This window comes from Athene noctua, chromosome 2 (genome assembly GCF_965140245.1).
Source record: "Athene noctua chromosome 2, bAthNoc1.hap1.1, whole genome shotgun sequence".
NCBI classification, from domain to species: Eukaryota; Metazoa; Chordata; class Aves; order Strigiformes; family Strigidae; genus Athene; species Athene noctua.
In genome coordinates, this window is record NC_134038.1 from 58717883 (window position 1) to 58731271 (window position 13389).

General features: G+C 41.9%; 1 protein-coding gene across 1 annotated transcript in view; it reads left to right on the forward strand.

The window, feature by feature from the left end:
• The window catches only part of LDLRAD4 (low density lipoprotein receptor class A domain containing 4), a 295378-nt gene that overhangs the window by 106796 nt on the left and 175193 nt on the right, over positions 1-13389 (forward strand). The window lies entirely within an intron of this gene.

Consider the following 13389-nt stretch of genomic DNA (forward strand, 5'->3'; position numbering starts at 1 on the left):
TGTATTAACAGTGAGTAACACAGTTACCTGTATTTCAAGGCCTCTAAAATGGATGGCCAGAAGCCTTAGGGAAGGTGTATCTCAGCTTTCCTCATTAAAGTAATTAACAGCTTAACAACAAGTGGCCTCCTGGCTCAATATAGAATGTAGTCTGTTAAGTTGTTCTTAAGTTCAACATGGGAGTTTGGTGAGGGTGCCAGATGGACACAGTTTATATCAGGAGGTTTCTCAGAAACATGGCAGTGTAAAGCTTGATCTCATGGGCCAGAGCACATCTCTGGGCAGAACTTGTCAAGTACCTTATAGTTTTACTGCCTGCCACCCCACACTGTTCATGTGCTGCAGTGCTTGAACTGGCAAAAAGAGAAGATTTAAACTGTAACTGTTTCACCTCAGTCGGATGTATTTCCCTGCAGATACGCTGAAAATAATATAATGAGAAAGGAGATACTAAGGTGGCGTGTCTCTCTGAGGAAAGCTCCCTCTAGTGTAAAGTCTGCTGGAGTTCATTCAGGCTTTCCCTGTCTGGGCTGGTTTCTGATTTGAGAGGTAGGAGAAGGAAATCGGGATCAGAAGATCCTTCTGCTTTGTTTCCACATCTGCTGGCCAGCTGAGATCCTGTGAGAAATGATTAGAAAATCAACTGTATATTGCTCTTGCTTTAGTAGGTCTAGATAATGGATTTGTACCACAGTGAAAGTTAGTGAGGTGCGAGACGTTTATTTTTCCAATTTGAAATTTTTGCCTTTAGAAGAAGTTTACTGGATTGGGGGTTGTACATATGGGAAGATAATTTTTTGTCTTGAGCTGATTTAAAACCGTTCATTTTCGCTGGGAGCAGGCCCCCACTTTGTCCCTTCCCAAAGCAGATCCACCCGCAGGGGCTGGTCCCTCCCTTCTGGCAGCTCTGTGTCCATCTGTCTGCACCAGCACATCGGTTTGGAGTGGCAGGGTAGTTCTAAACAGTCTCCATTGCCTCATGTTGCTTTGATTTACAACATGGTTTCCGTGCGTGTCAGTGAGACGTGTCTTGAAGGAGAAGAAAGGGGAAGCTCTGCTCCACATGTGCTCCGGCACTGATGGGACATGTGAAGTCTGGGACCATCACAGGGCCCTCCCACCGCTGCCTGGCCAGCAGCACACTCCTACAGCTCCCCACTGCCGTTCTTGTCCCATCTGTGCATTTTCCTCCTGGCTGCTCTCTGCCAACCCTCAGCTCATTCCTAGAAGTTTTTGCCACTCCTTTCTCTCCACCAGAATTCCTACTGTGTGGATATCTGTTCTCTTCCTTACCTGCCCTGCCTTCTGTGGCTCTCTCCTTTGCTGAAAACCTTATTACCTTTAGCACCCTTGCAATATTGTACTATTTTCTTTCCACCTTTACAGTCTTTTGCCACAGCATCTGCTATCCTTTAGCTCCCAGAAGGCAGGGGTTGTTGGCACTATGATCAGGGTGCTTGCGCAGCAGGGTGTCGGAAAGCTGGTAACCTTATGACTACTGCTGGGTAGAAGAGACCTGGCAAATAGTGCTGCATAAAATTCAGAGGGATGAAAGTGGGGTCCCTGGAGGCCCAGGACAAGTCAGATTGTGGTGACAACCCAGACCTATCCTGGAGACCTTAACAGCACGAAGGTTGCTTGGTCACTTGTAGGGAATTCTTACATTCTTTTGAAGTTCCTCTCAGGTAAAGATGGTAATAAACATTTTCAAATCTTGGTAGTTGTAACTAAAGAATTATTAAACATTGAGTTAAGTTGCAACATACATTTAGGAGACTTGTGAACAGGAGACTTGTAAAGGAAACAGGTTGAAATATCATTGCTTTATATGAGGAGAAGGCAAGGATTTCTGTTTCTTCCAACTTGTATCAAAATAATACCTGTATTTGCTTTTTGGAGATCTTTCTTGTTCCTTGATAGATTTACATAACGCATTTAGCAATAAACAGGGAGTAGGTATGTATTTCTTAGAGAAATTAATTGGACTGTGTTATGCAACAACACAGTTATACAGTAAAAGTGTAATGGCAGGTGCACATGGTTGCTCCTCTGATCCTTGCTATATTGCTCCTTTTGTTTTATTGGAATGCCAGTTTAGCTGTAGGAGAAAACAGTAGCTGCTAGCGGCAGAGGGGGCATGACCACATTCAGAAAGGAGCTAATTTGTACAGAAAAAGCTTTGATATCTGAAACCTGTGCAGTGTCAACACTGAATGTAGCCATGCTAAGTGATTGCAGCTATTGCAATAATCAGAGTAACCATTTCAATTTACAACTGAATAGAGTGTTGGCAAAAGAAACCGGGGAGGACAATGCCTCTGGGTAGCCACCTTCAGAGTATTTCATAAACCTCCTTTCCACCTTGCTAATCACTGTGACCTGGAAAAGCTTACAGTTAAAGCTAGGAGATATTTTGATCCTGTCTGCGCACTCATTTTACTGGCACAGATGCCAAAGTTGCCCTTTTTCACAGATGGCTTTTGTTCCAAGAGATGGGCTTGTCCAGTCACTTTATTATATATCACCAAACAGTAGCTTATGGTTAGAACTTTTTCACTTTACTGGCTAAATACTAATTTCAGTAGATCATACAAGTATAAAAGGTTCAGGATTACCGAATGTAGAAAAGGCAATGGAAGGAAAGTGCTCTTAGGCTTGATTAGGAAAGAGATGGCTGAGCCTGTGATGGTAAAAGGCAATTTGAGTGATAGCAATCATGAAAGAGTGAGCTTATCATTCTTCAGAAGACAAGAGAGAACTTGAGAATAAAAGCAATAGTATGCAAGAAAGTAGACTGCATTCAGCTCAGAGAACTGATAGGTAACATTTCTTGGAAAACAAATTAAGAAATTCAGGAAGGCTGGCAATTTCTAAAGGATGTAACATTTTCTTTTCCAGTCACAATAAAAAATATTAAAAGCACAAATAAAAGGTGTCCTAATAAAAAAGTGTAAGAAGATACAAAATTGCATGATCTGAAAATTGAGGACTTATACAGACGGTGGAAACTATTACTGGAGATGAGTGTAAAAGAACAATTAGAAGAATTAGAAGAAGGCAGGGGCCAAATCAGGTAGGCCAAGGTACAAAACAAAGCACAACTAATGAGGGACACGGTGAAAAGGAAACATGCTACGTTCTCAGTAGTAATAAGTGGAAGACTCAGTTTCTGGACTACTAGTTGAGAGGGCATGACAAAACTTCATTGTCTGATACTGCAGAGAGGACCAAATAGTTGCTGGCTTTTTTTTTTTTTTTTTTTTTCCCAGAAAGGGTGGCTTGTAATCGTATGGCAAGAGAAGGATGACTACCTTGAGAAAGATAAGAATTCCAACTAGAGCAGGACAGAACTGATTATAAACTAATGAGATACGATAATAGGTATTTTAGAACAAGCTGGAGCTTATTAAATTATCTCTCCAACATAAAGTGAAATAGCCAACGCAATGTCTGAGCAATTCGTGGTTACACTGGAGAACAGCGTAGGTTCAAAAGAGCTGTGAAAGAGCAAACACTTCATCTACATGTAAACTGTCTCGGGTCCTTCCTTTTCCCCTTTGGAGTATATAGCTTATCTTAAATTATTGAGACAAAAGTTTGAATCAAATAATCAACTGATTTTTTTTTTCAATAAATAGCCTGTAGATAATAATATGATAAATAAGTTTGCATGTTTTTTTTTCCAGAAGGTACCTTGTCAGTGGAGCCTCATTTCCCTGTAAGTAGAGAAATAGCATATCTTGATTTTTGGAAGGTTTTTCACCCTTTCATAAACCAAGGTGGCAATATGGGCTACAAGGTGGGTACACAGTTGTCTGGAAAGCTGTTCTCAAAATAATTACTAGTGATTCATAGTCAGACTAGAAGGATATGTCAAGTGGGATTCTGCCCTGGATTGCCTGAAAACATTCAATATTTTAATTAATGACTTAGATGATAGAATCTGCATGCAAAATTTCCAGATGACACCAACCAGGGAAAGGATATAAACCCTTTGAGCACAGAATTAGAATTCAAAATTAATGTGGTATATTGGAGAACTGATCTAAAATAAATATGATGCAGTTCATCAAGGACAAATTCTAAATTGTGGTTGGGCAGGAATAATCAGCTGTGCAAATCAAAATGTAGAATAACTGGTAAGGCAGCAGGTTTGCAGAAAACAGATGGGCAGTTGCAAGAGTTCAGAAAATGGCTATGAATCAACAATACTATGCCATAAATGTTATGCGAGAATATATGGACAAGAGTTTGCATGTAAGACATGCAAAATAATTTTTCCACTCCACTTAGCATTTGTGTGGCTGGTGTAATGTTTCTACTCTGAGCAGTGCTCTTCAGGCCTGTTGGAAACATCCAGAGAAAAGCAAAAGGAAAGGCTGGAGGTCTAGACAACATGACCCTTGAGAATTGAAAAAAAGTATTTTTTTAGGCCAGAGCAGTAATTCTCAAACTTTCTGAAGATGTTTTTCCTGTGTTCCCATAAAGCAGTGGGGATTTGTGCTGGGACATGTGTCTGATGCACTGAGCTACGTGGCAAGCTGTGGCCATGATACAGCAGTGCTTTGGTGGGATGGTCAGCAGGACCACCTTGCTTACACACTTCTTAGCTGCCATGAAGTACTACACCTTCTGCCTTGGCCACTCTCAGTGCTGTGCCAGTGCCAGGGTAACAGTGGTGAGGATCCTGAACAGCCAAGGTCTATTTTTAAAGTTAGCTACTTCCTTTACCAGTGCATGTTTTGAGTGCTGGTTTAGGAGAACAGTGTGATTCTGAAATCAGCTGTCCATCATTGGAGAGTGTGTGGCACAGGAACATCCAGGATGATCAAAGGATGAGGTGAACACTATGGGATGGATTAGGAATCAGTGTGTGAAGCCTCCTGACCTTGCAAGGTCAGTTTAGGTCCATGAGGATTTTATTAGCTCCATCTCAGCACAAGCTCTGTCAGACCTGGGCAGACTTGGAGGCATTCCTGCCCTGTGACCCTCAGCACTGCTAGAGGGATTATTAGCTCTGGCACTATGGAAACCAGGATAAATAGTAAGAGGTTGCTCTGTGCAGTGGGCCCCTGCCCTTCAGTCTAGTGCTGACTTTTCCTGTCACCTTCTGATCCCATTCTGTCATAGCTTCATATCTTCTCCCTCACACCTTTCCCTGTGGAAGTGATGGCACCCTCAAATCTTTCCATAATCCCTTGCAGCCTTATGTCTCAAGGTCACTGTTACTGAAGCTTGACCTTGGGCCATATCTAGAGAGACAAAGTTACTCCTGAGGAGCAACTCCTCAGTTTGTCTGATACACCCCCAGGCCCTGCTTTAGCAGAGAAACTGAACTCATCTGTTAGGAGATCCTCATGCTCATAGGAACGCAGCTTGGTGGAGCTTCTCCAGTCCCCTCACCTCTGCTCTGTATCCCCCTGGCACTTCGGCTTTCTGTTGCCTTTCTTGTCCTGTGTTTCATGCATGTCCAACCTTGCTCCACCTCTTCCCCCATCAGTGCCCAAATCACCTCTCTCTCTACTGAAGCTCCTCCATCCCTCCTTGTTTGTACATCTGATCTCACTTCCAGATTTCCTAACCTTCTGGTAATCTTCCTGCTTTTCACTGCTCTCCTTCACCTTCTTTTGTTTCCAGACCTCTCCCATTTCCAGACCAACTCACTACAACTTAATTCCAGATTGTCTAAAGCCCTTTCCCCCTCTTTTCTAGACTCAACCCTTCCTCTCGTTGTCTGCCCTTCTCTGGGGTGAGGACTTTTCTCCACCTCATTTCTCTTCCACAGTGACTTCTGCTGGTTTGTGTGGGAACTTTTTTTTTGCAGAAAGGCTCTCTGATAGCCTGCTGCTCAGTTTGGCTTCTCTCCCTGCATCTTGTTTTGCTTAACTGTTGGTGTTTTGGGTGGAGATGTCTCTGGCATGGGGGTGGTAGTTCCAGAATAGGGAGGCTCCTTGAGGGAATTACATGGGAGACAAGATTAAATTGCTCCAGCAGATTGCATATGACCCAGTTGGCCATTATTCGTTTAGAGAATGGAAGGGTGAGGGAAGATGTGATAACCGTTTAAAAGTCTATGGAAATTTCATGTAAAGAGGAAGGTAATAGAAACTGTTTTCCAGTTCTGCTGGGATAGAGCATGAAGTAACAGACAAGCTTGCTGTGGTGGAGAGGTTGAGGTTAGATATTAGGAAAATCTTCCTAATGGTAAAGATAGAACTGCAGCCGGTTGCCTAGGGAGGTTGCAAAGTCTCCGTCACTGAAGGTTTTTAAGAACAAGTTAGACAAATATCTGTCAGGAATGGTTTATGTGTACTTGGTCTTGCCCTGGGGCAGGGGAATGGACTTCACGAGAGCACTTACAGCCTTACTTTTCTGATTGTGTTATTGCTGGTTCTCAGGATAATAAATGGACATTTTTAAAGTTAGTGAACCACCTGCACTACTCTATCTTCTCAGTGTTTAAGTAGATGAGCTCTTGGAATAATTGATAAAGGATAGATTAAGAGTCTTAGGTGTTTAAAGTCTTAACTCTTTTTGCTGGAGTATTGCTCCATTGCATTCCTTCTAGCCTGGCCTTCTTTAAACATCTTATTTTTGGGGGGTGTGACATATGTTTCTATGTCTGTGCAACTTGTATAGAAATATTTTAATGTTACAGAAATACTGCATCTATTCTGTTTCACAGTGTGCAAGTATTTTAAGAAAACCTTTTACCACTCTTAGATAGCAAGCATATTTAAAAGGTAATTGTTAAGAATAATCAAAAATAGGGCAAAGCCAAAGCAAATGCCCTTTGAGGTTGATTTCTTTATTATGAACAAAACTGTTCAATTTACTGAGCATCAAATAAACTGGTGTATCTGCTGCTGAAGGTAGCCTTCTTCCTTAGAATTATAATTGAGGCTCCATGTAAAACAGTGAACCAGGTTTGAAATGTCTTCTACCAAGTATATAATGTAATTAATATTAAAAGCAGTTGAAAACTCATTTATACATTAACACAGGTCTCCCACATCGCTGCTGTCATTATTTGCATGATTTTCAATTACAGATAAACATTGCATTTAAAAAATGTAACTTGAATATGTAGCTGAGCATTCTCATCCCTCTCAGTTCCAGTTTTGTTTTCATCTGCCTCTTGAAGCTGGTCTGGCCTTCCTAAAATCTCCGCAATTTTCTTAACAAAAGCATTCCTATTTTATGAATTTTCAAGGTTACTATGTCACTCACAGACAACTCTTAGTGTCTCTTAGTTCTTGGGAGAAACAGATTGCTTTTTGCAATGCCCCTTACTCAGCACACAGATAGTAACAGATCGCATTCCATTGTATTCTCTCAGATATTTTATTTAGAGTGTGCAATTTTTGGACTACAGATAGTATTCTCAGCAAAAATACATGAAAGAAGATATAACCTTAGACTCTAAGTGTTTGCTATCTAAATATGTTACATTCCGTAGCATTCAGCAGAACTGTTTTAAGTATAGTAATGCATAGCTTGGAAGTCTCCTCATTAGGGTTAAATACTTTAATAGAATTACAGGAGAGAGAGAAACTGTGAAAATCAATTCCTGAGTGCTGGTGCCATGTGAGAGTGATAAGCTTTGGTCACAACCTAGTTGTTTTGTTGTCCTTAAGATCAGTGATCAGGGCAGCAGTGCTTTCTGCTTTGGGTCATACTTCAGATGTGGGAGGTCGGCTTTTAAGTTTTGATCCCAAACTTTGTGGAGCTAAAACATTGTGTTTTCTTCTTTCTTTCCTTCCACCTCAAGAAAACAGATTGTTCTCTTCAATCGTCTGATTGAAAGACTGTTTAATCTGTAACTGGACAAGTACTGCTTTTGCTAATTGAACTGTGGCAGTCCTCATGCAAATAGAGGGGCATTTCACACAGGCCAAGGATTTAATATTTTAAATGCTTCTCCTTTCAAATTTTATTTATCTGGGGTACAAGACCTCCTTGCCTGTTTGCTTGTTTCATTGAAGTACTACATCCTTTTCCACTTGGGAAGAATGGGAGAATTTGGGTGGCAGTCACTAGCAGAAGGTGACCTTGCTGGGTGAAGCCACCTGGTGCTCAGAGAAAGGCAGAAAAGGAGCCAAGAGCACTCCAGAGGAAATGCAGTGGTGTGGTGCCCTGTGAAACACCTTGAGAGACACTGGTCTCAGAAAAGGATCTTCCACAGACCTGAAATCATCATATAACACCATTCCTATTAATATTCATCCTAAAATCATTACTGTGATGTGGAAGGATTTTTAATTTTAAAATTATTTTTAAAATTAATATTTGAATTCATTTACATTCCATTTAAAAGTGCTTTAATTTTCAGTCTCAGTGTAGTCTTGGCTATATGTGGATGGTCCACTTGCTCTTATGACAGTCCAGAGCCCAAATGAGAGGCTGTGGATTGTGCAGGCCAGGGTGAAAGATGTTTCAAATTTAGAGAAACATCATGGCCAATGCCATTATTAAAATTATTTTATGAAGTAGTGTATTGCTGGAAATGGCAAACTTCTCCTTCCCAAAGTTAGGAGAGAGAATGCTCCAGCATGTTCAGGGAGGATGTTGAGCCTGGATCCTCACCTTTGATAACTGTTTTTAGTCGATAATGTTCAGCTGTAGCATTACCATTTGCAAAGCTGACGGTTCTTTGGAAATGCCCATCTGCCATTTCTCATTTTTTAATAGTACGTGTCACGGTGCCTTCGCGTGGTACAACTTAATCAGCCAAATGGCCAATTCCAGACTGAAGATGACAATAAATTCAGCCGTAAATATGCTACATTTCAGTGTTTAATCATAATAAAAAGGCAGACTTTTTTGAATGGACAAAATGAATGTGTGGCCCTCAAGTAAAACCCAGAAAACAAAAAGGGGTGATAATTGATTGTTAAATTGGCAGTGTATGTTTTCTGTTAATTCTTTCTAATGAATTAGGTAGCTGCTTTTTTTTTTTTCTTCTTTTTTTTCCCCCCCACCCTCCCCCTTTAAGAGAAGAGATGGGATATGACATTCAGGCTCTGCCCGTGGCCGTCTGAGGGCATTTTCAGTGCTGAAAAGGCCGAAGGTAGCGCTGCCGCAGCTGGTGCTTCAGGCGGAACATCCGCCTTCGGCCGCCGCCCCTGAGGGCGCCCACAAATCCCGCGCAGCACCCCGTCGGGTGCGTGTCAGCAGGCACACGCCGCACCCCGCGCCGGGGGACGGGGACGAGGACGGGAGGAAGAAGAGGAGGAGAAGGAGGACGAGGAGAGGCGGCGGCTGAGGGCGGGCGGCGTCCTGCAGGGGGAGCCGCGGGGGGCTGGGCCGGGCCGGCGGCGGGAGCCGTGCTGAGGTGCTGCCGCCTCTCCTCGGAGCACCAGCGTGAGGCGGGCTGGGAATGCATTTCCCTACACACTTAAAAGGGCTGAAAGACGAAGCATAAAACCCAAATGGATGCAGAGCAGCTGAAGCACTCCACTGCGGGCGTTTGGAAGCTGAGGAGGTACAGCGGCTGAGTGGAAACACGAAGTGATACGAGCCAAAACCTAATGTTATTAGTGTTCCCATGCACTCGGCTCCAGGCGGTGGTGTTTTGAGTGAACAGCGTGAGGTGAAGTTTTGGACTAAGCAGGCTGCTTGACCTGATACTTGTCAGTTCTCTTTTACGGTAAAATAAATAGTGTGAATTAGTGTCGTGTTTCCTCGTTGTATGCTGTAGCAATGCCTTCACAAATCAGAACTTGCGGTTTGGGTAAACAGAGAAGTGAAAATATCTGATGTTGCAGGATGAATGTTGTGGTGGAAAAGCTTAAAAGTTATGGAGGAGAAGGTAACACTATGTATACAGAGTTAAATGTTATAGTTGCTTCTCTGATACTTATGCCGTTTTACTTCTTAGGAAAAGAGGCCAGGATGCATGGGGATTAATTTAGTTGTCAGGCCTTTTTTTGTCGCTGTTGGGTTTGGTTTTTGTTCAGAGCGATGCTGCTTATGGTGGACACAGTCCTTCCCCTGAGCCTTTCTACGAGTGTGCATGTTCCAGTGGCTGTATGGGCTGCATCTCCCATGCAGGAGCTCGGCTTTCCTCTCAGAAGCACTTTGTTACAGAGCACCATAGATCCACCATGCACATAACCCACGCTGTGCTCCCAGGTTTTCTCCACAGCACTGCCCAGCCCCTGCTCCAAACCCATTCTAGAGTGATATTCCCACCCTCTTTAATTTCTACTCAACTCTCAGCAATGATAAATAACCTAAATGTTCAGTTTCTGGTAGGATCAGTACTGGTTAATAGGGTGTAGCCTTCAAGCCCTGCCAGCCTCTTACAAACACCCAAAGATACTCTTTGCCCTGGAAGAGAATATGACACAAATCTGATACATGTGTAATAAAACTGCTGCTTTCTGAGATCCATCTTTTCCAAAGCTATGCTCATGCAGGGCTGGGAAACTGCTGATTTCTGAACTAAGCAGGGCGTCTCGGACAGGTGGGCTTTGACAGTATCCGGAGCCCAGAAACTTGGGTTTTGATATCAAAGTAAAATTCCCCTTTCCTGTAGTCACCCCACTAATTTGACTATAAAACTTATCCAGTAGTTTGGGCAGCTGAATCCCTAAGATTTTATTTGAAAACCATCAATATGTGTTTCCCAGGGGTTTAAGCGGATGGATCTGGGTGCGAGTGGCAGCAGGGGCACTCTCCCTGCTCTTCGCAGCCATGGGTCTGTTTCCATGCTCTCATGCTGGGATTAACAACCTGTCAACAGTGAAAAACAGATGAAGCAGTATGCCTTTCATACATTGTAGGGTTTGTTTTTATTTCTAAAAATTTTCTGTCCTATTGTGGGCTCTTTGTGTCCTTGGCTTTCTTGCTTTCTTCGCTACAAAGTCACTCCCTTCTGATTTAAGGGCAAGAGTAGAAGAAGCTTTGAGGAGTGAGGAGTTAACAATGAGATTTTTTCATGATGAAAACACGCGGGAAGAATCCTACTTTATAGCCAGCATCTAAGCAGCATCTTCAACCCATGCCTCTGACGATAAGCTCGTTTCTGTTGTTAACAGGTAAAATGGCTTCATTCAGTGCCATTTGATTGCTGACAGTGCTGTGTGCCTATGTGTTGTAGGTGCACATATGCTGAGATTGTGGGAGGAAGACCCACGAAAAGGTACTGGCTTGAGGAAAGCCTGGAAGACTTGCTTGGATATGAATTGTTCAAGAATAATCTGTCTGTCCTGGAGGCTTAGACTCTATAAACGAGTAATTTATACTGGCTGAAGTTGTATTCCATCTTTGATTTAAATGAGAAAGTTGGAGTTTGTGCATGAGTTTCTGTTTTTCCCCTTTTTGAGCTTTGTTGTACTTGATTTGTTTATCGCAAAATACTTCCAAGATAATATCGACTTCCACTTGCTCAGAGTGAGAATTTTAAGAGACACATGACCTGCCACAACAATGCAAGAGTAAATTCAGAAAAACTTCACTGTTCTTAACTCAGGATGTAGGTGGCATCTGTGAACTAGACACATTTTTTTTTTTTTTTCTGTACAGATTGTAACTTTGGTGCCCAAACTAGTGCTGTTTATAGAAATTGTTGGAGAGTTTCTGTGTAATAAAAAGAATAGGAGTAAGCTCCAACAATAAAGGCAGTAAGTATGATTCCTGAAGATGTTTTTATTCAGTGCCTTCTCTAGTGTATTCATGGAAAAAGTGACATAGCATTGACTTGGTGGCTTTTGTACAATCTCTCAAGTATGTTAGTTTTAAAATACACTGTTCTACTTTTTGATACAAACAAGTTAATGTTCTCTCAGACATATGACTCGTGCTTGTAGTGATCAGTGTTGCACCAGAGAATCTTCATCTGAGGTGAGGACCCTACTGTGCCAGAACAGTGAAGGTCAGCCCCTTTTAAAATCTCAACATCAGAAAGAGGCAACATAGAAACAGAAAGAAGTACTGCTGTCCTCCATTTATAGATAGGCAACTAAGGCACAGATGAAATATTTACATGGAGTGAGCTAGAAAGCTTGGCAGACCTGAGAACTAAAACTACAGCCTCTGAATCTGAACCCAGTATGAAGGGTGAGATTATAACCACAAGTAGTAACATATTTATTTTTATCTCCAAGTCAGCAGTATACCTACTGCACTATTTTCTCATATTTCCTCTGTTGTATCTTTATTCTTTTTACTTGCTGCCATGAGGAGAAGAACATAAGTCAGTAGGATTTCTTGTGGAAACTGGAGGCTTGCTTTATGCCAGCATTGCTGGAAAGAATTTCTCTGAAGAAGAATTACAGCTGCCCATAAAATATGTGACATAAACAACCCTTCTATCTGCAAGTATTAATTGTGCATTGGGAAGAAGGGGATGCTGGGATACAAGACTACTTCAAGGATATGGGATATTACTTAAGGGCTTAAAAAAAGTATCTGTCATTGACTTGCCAACTAGAGAGTGGGATTATTGAAATTTATGGGAACAAAATTTAGTGAGATGAATACAAATAAAGCTGTCCATATTAGTTTAACTTCTTTTTCAAGGGTCTTTAAATGCAAAATATGATGTTCATTAATGTAATGCAGTCAGGTTTATTGCTTTGTGCTTTATACACGTATGGATCAGACTTTTGTGGTGTCTTAAGATGTATTTTGAAGAGCCTGAAAAAGGTCTGTTCTTTATGTAACTTGCTTTCTCTGAAGGAAAAAAGGCAAGTTTTGTGGGAAGATCATATTTCATACTACAACTAGCGGTCTGTTTGGAGAGCAAACAAACAAGATACCAAAACCCACAAGTATTCAGGCATGTGAGCCCTTCACCTCCAGGAAATTCAAGATTCTTCAGTTTGCTAAGGGCCCTCTTCTGCTACTTAAGCAAAACAGCGTGAAAACCAGTCATGGACAGCCAGTGGGGAGAAAATTCTCGTGAAAGTGAAATTGGCTGTTACTGTATTAGCATTTTGCTTTCAGTCAGTACTGTGACTGTGAATGAAATAGCCCAGTTGTTCCCATTCGTGGCACTGTGGTTCAGCTCACAAGACAGCTTTGTTGCCAACAGAGTAGCCACTACTCGCTAACAGAAGACTAGAGAAGGTGAAGTTGCTCTTTTGTAGCTGCTCGGTACTTCTGACCTAATGAAGAGGCAGTGGGATGCTGGATGTGTTAATGAGAGAAATAAGAAAAGAAAAGTGAGACCTAGGGACAATATAGAAAATTGAAGTGGACTTGCAGAATTTCACTCTGAAAGAAATACATGTTTGAGCTTGCCACCTGGAAAGAGTGTTCATGGAGAGGCAGAAGAAAGACGTCAAAGCCTGACTTGGGATGGTTGCAGAAGGTAAAGCTGAAGATAAAATTAAATGTGCATACAGTGGTTAACATGATTCTCTTAACAGTGATTGCTGTCAT